Below are 6,919 nucleotides of genomic sequence, written 5' to 3' on the forward strand. Positions count from 1 at the left end.
GCGGCACTATTCACAATAGCCAAGTTATGGAAACAGCCAAGATGTCCCAGCACTGACGAATGGATTAAGAAAATGTGGTATCTATACACAATGGAATTTTATGCAGCCATGAAGAAGAACGAAATGTTATCATTTGCTGGTAAATGGATGGAATTGGAGAACATCATTCTGAGTGAGGTTAGCCTGGCTCAAAAGACCAAAAATCGTATGTTCTCCCTCATATGTGGACATTAGATCAAGGGCAAACACAACAAGGGGATTGGACTATGAGCACATGATAAAAGCGAGAGCACACAAGGGAGGGGTGAGGATAGGTAAGACACCTAAAAAACTAGCTAACATTTGTTGCCCTTAATGCAGAGAAACTAAAGCAGATACCTTAAAGCAACTGAGGCCAATAGGAAAAGGGGACCAGGAACTAGAGAAAAGGTTAGATCAAAAAGAATTAACCTAGAAGGTAACACCCACGCACAGGAAATCAATGTGAGTCAATGCCCTGTATAGCTATCCTTATCTCAACCAGCAAAACCCCTTGTTCCTTCCTATTATTGCTTATACTCTCTCTACAACAAAATTAGAGATAAGGGCAAAATAGTTTCTGCTGGGTATTGAGGGGGGGAGTGGGAGGGGGTGGAGTGGGTGGTAAGGGAGGGGGTGGGGGCAGGGGGGAGAAATGAACCAAGCCTTGTATGCACATATGAATAATAAAAGAAAAATGAAAAAAAAAAAAAAGTATGTGCATAGTAAGGAAACATGATGTAAGTTGATTTTCTAAAAGCATAATTCATGTTAGAAAACTGAGATGCTTAGTGGCTTCTAAGGCATAATTTGACAAAGAGATCTCTGGTTCTTTGTGAACTACAGAGAATCTAGACCTATAGTTCCTAATGTAAAGAGACTATGTGAAATTTATGCCTTGAATGGAGGGGAATAAGGCAGCTGGTTGGGTCTGCCCTTTTCTGGCCCTGACCCTATTTTCCTTGCCTTTTCCTTGCTAACCATAATCTGATTAAGTGCTTCAACATGCTTTTTTTAAAAGTTAGGGCTGGAGACTGTGGGATTGATGGTGCCATGGTGGTTTATACTTCTTGACTTAGCAGGCACTTCTTGTGGTGGGATTCACAGGAACAACTGAAACTCTGGGTCTCTTGATTCTTGGGGGCTCTTCTGTGTGTTGAATGCACCTCTTGGAAAGGCTGAAGCATTTTCCAAATTTGACAACATTTACCAGGCCTTCTCACTTCAGTGCTTCCTTTTGATTTCACATTTCCTTGACAGTGAGCCAAGGATATTTATAGATATATTCAATATTCTTTGCCATTCAGGCTCTAGATCATTCTTGATAGCTACTACAGAGACTCATTGTGGAAGACAGTGTGTGAAGATAAAAATAACATGGGCTTTGAGGTTGCAAAAATCTGAATTCATATTTTTGTATTTTCCCAATATGCAAAATGGGGATAATAATACCTGTCTTGTGGAATTATTCTGAATGTTAAATGATCTATTATAGACACATTTTATTTCTATTATAAAGAAGATGAGTCTTACATGATTCCTATAAAATAAAAGTCTCTGTTCAAAATCCTCCCTTCTAACTATTTTGAGGTAGAAAAGTTGAAGGTAATGGACATATTAATTACCTTGGGTTGATCATTAGTCAATTTTTACATGAATCAAAACATCACTTCATACCTCATAAATAGGTAGAAACATTATATGTCAGTCAAAAACATAAGATAAATAAAAAAAATTTAACAACCTTAAATAAGGAAAGGAAAAAGAAAATAATCAATAATGCAGTAATGACATAATATTTCATCAGAATAAATAATTCAGTAAATATAACATCTCCAAGTTAAAGTTGATGCTTCAAAGTTTCAACTGTGACATCCATTTGCAGAGTATCTTTAATTTAACTGTCCTTTCTAGTTCTCCCCGTTCATATATCTTTATTTTTCATATGGAGATTTTAATATCCACTCAAATACCACATGAGTTTGTTGTTAGATCAAAATAAGATTTATAACTATGAAAGTTATTTGGAAAGTGAAAACCACACTCATAGTGAAGTTATTTTTCAAATAATGTCACCTTTATTGGCATCATTAATGAATAAGGATTTCATATAAAATTTCCATAGAAAGGAACTCTTCCCCTTCCTGTGAATTTCTGCTACTGTTTTGATAGAAATGGCCCTAAAATATTTTATCAACTTCCTTTTCCTCAGATGGTATACAGTGACATTTCCTTTATGACTCACGAACAAGATTATCAACATGAATCTTTCCAGCCTTCTGTAAGAGGGTGACACTATCAGTTATGATTGACATGTTGAACGCTGTTTTCCTTTACACTTAACAATTTCAGACTCCTGAATTGTAATCATTTTGCCTGTTCTTGCAATTTTTTCTGTCAATTTCCCAATCTTTTGTATAACAAAGCACACAGAGAGCATGACAATTTTTAAAAAATTTTAATTCTATTTGACTTCTAATTGCCTATGGTATACCAAGATAACAAAGCTTTCTTTTAAGATAATATAATAGGGTTCATGGAATCTCTAAGTTCCTAACTCCTTGCATGTTTTTCTTCTTCATAACAGCTAATGCTCATCAAATATATGCTCTATCAAGTATTATGCATATATACTTTATCTCATGTAGTCCTCACAGTCCAGAGATGGAGGCATTGTGACTATCCCCTCATAAGACAGGAGCTGAAGGTTTATAGATTTTGTTCAAGGTCAAATGACTTGCTTGATTTAGAATTTAAAATAAAATCATCTGACTCCATGAAACAGAAGCAAAGCCTGTGCTCTTCATCATGTTCTTTACTGAGAAATACCAATTGTTATAAAAGTACAGGCCTGGGGTGAAGGCAGTGATCACATACAGAAAATGTCAGGTGTTTCAAAGAGATAAGAAGAAAGAAAGAAGGTGGGAAAGAAGCAAGAAGGCATTGAACACCAGGAAAGCACACATAAAGGATAGTCACAAAATGAAGAGAGGAGAAAATGGAGTATTGGTCTCGGGAAGAGGGAAAACTGTGTGAAAATTACCCTTCAAATGGGCATCTTTGAGGCAGCTGAACAAAAAACACACATCTTCTCTGCTTTGGGTTCTTTAGATTTCTACTTCTGCAGCAAATACCTGAGATTATCAATTTATAAAGAGAAAGGTTATTTTGGCTCATAGTTTTTGAAGTTTCAGTCCATGATTTCTTGGCCTTGTTGCTTTTAGACCTGGGGTGAAGTAGCACATTGTGCTGGGAGTGTATGACTCAGCAAAAATACTCACCTCAAGTCCAGGAAGTCAAGAGGGAGAGGTGAAGAGACTGGTGTCACACAATCCCCTTTGAGGGAACACCCTCAGTGACTAAAGACCTCCCATCAGGCCCCACTTCTTAAAGGTTCTACCACTTCCCAGTACTGCTAAACTGGAGATCAAATCTTTAACACATGTTCCTTTGAGGAACATTCCAGATCCAAACTATAGCATGAAATGAAACTGTAGCATGAAAAGGATCAGTCTCAGGAAGGAGGAAAATCTCTACAATGTTTGCCCTAGAAGGACCACACTGGACATCTTTCAGACAACTGAATAAAGAGTGGAGGTATTCCTTGTTCTAGTCTAAAAAATTAAGGCAAAAACAGACACAGAAAAAATAAAATTATCACCTTTATTGCCGATAATATTGGTTTTTCTTTTCTTTCTTTGTTCTTTTTTAAAATATATTTTTACTCTTTTAAAAATTATTGTGCTGGGTGGTGGTACATTGTGGCATTTATGAAAGTTCTTATACTGTATCATATTTGAATTCACCCCCTCCAACATTCTCCTTTATCTCCCCTGCTCCCCTTCCTGGAATAGTTTCAACAGGTCTCATTTTTCTATTTATATCCATATGTACACAATATTTGCACCATATTCACCCTCTCATGCCCTTTCCTCATCTTCTCCCCCATCACTGGTACCAATCCCCCAGTATTTCCAATAATTTTGCTTCCTAAACAAATTTTAAATTTAATTTTTTTTTTTACTTGCAGGGAACAAATGGAAAACAATATTTCCATGGAAACTGGAATAAACAGGTATTCTTGCGGCCAATAATGAATGGAGCATTGGCAACCAAAAAATCTCATCCAATCCCTTAAGTCCTGAGAAGACTAATATTTTGGTATATCTATGGTCATTCATAGATGTCAACTATACACATTGAAAAGACTATATTGGCAGGGACAGCTTACTCAAAGCCCAAAGGGTTTACCAACTAAATCTTGGAGTTGAACTGAAAAAACTGACCCATTTCCAGAGAGCACTAAGGCAGGGAAAGCATCTCATACTCCAACACAGATTCTGTAGAGTTGAATTTCTGGTTCTTTAGCCAGATAGTCCCCAAAAGATGAAAGAGAGGAACTAAGCCAGTATGTCTAAGTTATTTTTCCCAAATTCATCTGTTAGGTTAAGCCACTCTCTCTATTTCTACCCCTCAGGCAGAGTAAGTGAGTGTAGAATGACCAGAAGTTAAACCAAGTAATTGCTCTCTATAAGGAAAGAGCTTCAATATTGCAGAGAAAACATTCCTTTGTGATGTCTAAGAGCCACAGGAAAACTACATGTATAATCAGAGAGAAACTTTATAGTTTGGAGGGGAACTAGGAGCTTTTATTTAGGTCAATTCAGTTATGGAATAATAGGTAGTTAACAGGAAAAGAGATGCTATGGGAAAGTTCTGAATATGTGTGCCTATGTGTATGTATGTGTAGATACAGATACATATATTTATTTGTAAGAAGGGGGAGAAGGAGAGAGGAAGGGAGGGAGGGAGGAATGGAGAGATAGAGAGAGAAAAAGAGAGAGAGAGAGAGAGTGTGAGAGAGATTAGAGAGAGAGAGAGAGGTGATTTAACCCATTCTTGCTTTGGTGATGTTTTTGTTAGTTGAATGCAGTGAAGTGTTATATTGACATATTTCATGAATACATATAAATATTTTAGATAACCAGTCTTTAGGAATTAAGAAAGACAAAATTGCTTCCTGTATGGGCTTAAATTATATACTTCTTACCCAATCATCGGGAAGTTGATAGGAAAACAGCTGACTGTTGATGTTCAAAAGGCAAATCGCATTGTCAGGAAATGGTGAGTCACTATTCAAGACAGGAAGCATTCACCACTTTTATAAAATTATGACCAGATCTCAAACCTCTATGTTCTTATTCAAGGTTTTATTTTGCCAGTTGGAATACATATAAAACTAATCTAATCTTCTTCACCAGACCTGGTAAGGAATAAGCTTTCATTTCAAGATATACTGACATTTCTAAGACAAGCAGGTATTTTACTTTGTTTTGAATTCATAAGGTTCTTTCTGTGTATTAGAGATAAACATACCTTGTCACTTCCCATAATTAACAGCAAGTCTGTGACTTTCTATTTCCCACTTGACTCAGTGACAAGCACAGTAGATCAAGATCATGGAATCCTTAAATCCTCTTGCTCTTGATGAAGGTGGTCTCATTATTTTCCAAATTCAGCACCCAACTCTAGGTTGAAGAATGGGGCAGGACTTTCTAAAAGTTGATTTGCATATTACCAGTAAGTACTCACATTGAACTTGGAAAAAAAAACCCTAAATTATATTGGACTATGCCTTGCCTTTGAAAAAAGCTGTCAGAAATATTGTAATGAAAGAATAGTCAAATGATTTGTCAAGTACCTATTTCATCTGGAAAATTCCCCTCTGCTGCTGCTTCATAAGAATGGGTAGGACAGTATCAAAGAAGAAACAAAGCAGAAGTAATGATACCACTTCTTCATTTGGAAACCCCCCCATGAATGGGGCTCACACTGGCAGGTGAGAAGAACATACATATCTTAAGTTACACAAACCTGAATATAATATTAGCTCACAGTAAAATTGTCCCCAGGAAATTCTTTGTCAGAAATTCAGGTCATTATCCAGTCATTGCAGATCTGCTTTCACCAGGGATCAATAAAAGTTCTTACTTTTCCAGCAAAGTAGGGAAAGAAAAATCTGTAACATGGGGAGGTGTTAATTTATAGGAATAAAGTTTCAGTAGTGCAAGATGAACAAGTTCTGGTAATATTCCATGCAACATTGTGCCAATAGTTCAAAAATGTGTTGTACACTTAAAAATCCATTGAAGAGAGCAAATCTCATGTAAGGGTTCTTACAATAAGATAAAAATGAAAGGATGAAGAGAGGCTGATATTTGTCTTTCAAGCTTAAATATATATTTTTTAATTTTTACTTCTTCTTATGCCTCAAAGCTTATTGCTCTTTTCAAATCACAATACCAAGAAACTTCTGAGGAAAGTGAGAACAATGAAAGCAATTGAAATAGAAATGTATTGAGCAAAGAAGATTATTGAGAATTAAAATGTTCACTTGGAACAAATGATTGTCTTGGTGATATAAGCCAGGCTTTCACCAGCGGTTTCTACTTTCTACTTTACACACAGTATTTTTTGGAGTAAGTAGTCTTAAACTTTATTTGGTAATGGTTGGAGCTCACACCACAGCCTCATTACTTCTATGGGGGAGCTGCTTAAAGAACAACTGTTCTTCAGTGTGTCAATCAGAATATACAGGGAACCTAAGAAACTAAATTCTCCCAAAATCAATGAACCAATAAAGAAATGGACAACTGAACTAAACAGAACTTTCTCAAAAGAGGAAATTCAAATGGCCAAAGAACACATGAAAAAATGCTCACCATCTCTAGTCATAAAGGAAATGCAAATCAAAACCACACTAAGATTCCACCTCACCCCATGTTAGAATAGCCATCATCAAAAACACCATGACAACAGGTGTTGGTGAGGATGTGGGGAAAAAGGAACCTTAGTCCACTGCTGGTGGGAATGCAAGCTAGTACAACCAATCTGGAAAAAA

Source organism: Castor canadensis, chromosome 2 (genome assembly GCF_047511655.1).
Source record: "Castor canadensis chromosome 2, mCasCan1.hap1v2, whole genome shotgun sequence".
Taxonomy (NCBI): domain Eukaryota; kingdom Metazoa; phylum Chordata; class Mammalia; order Rodentia; family Castoridae; genus Castor; species Castor canadensis.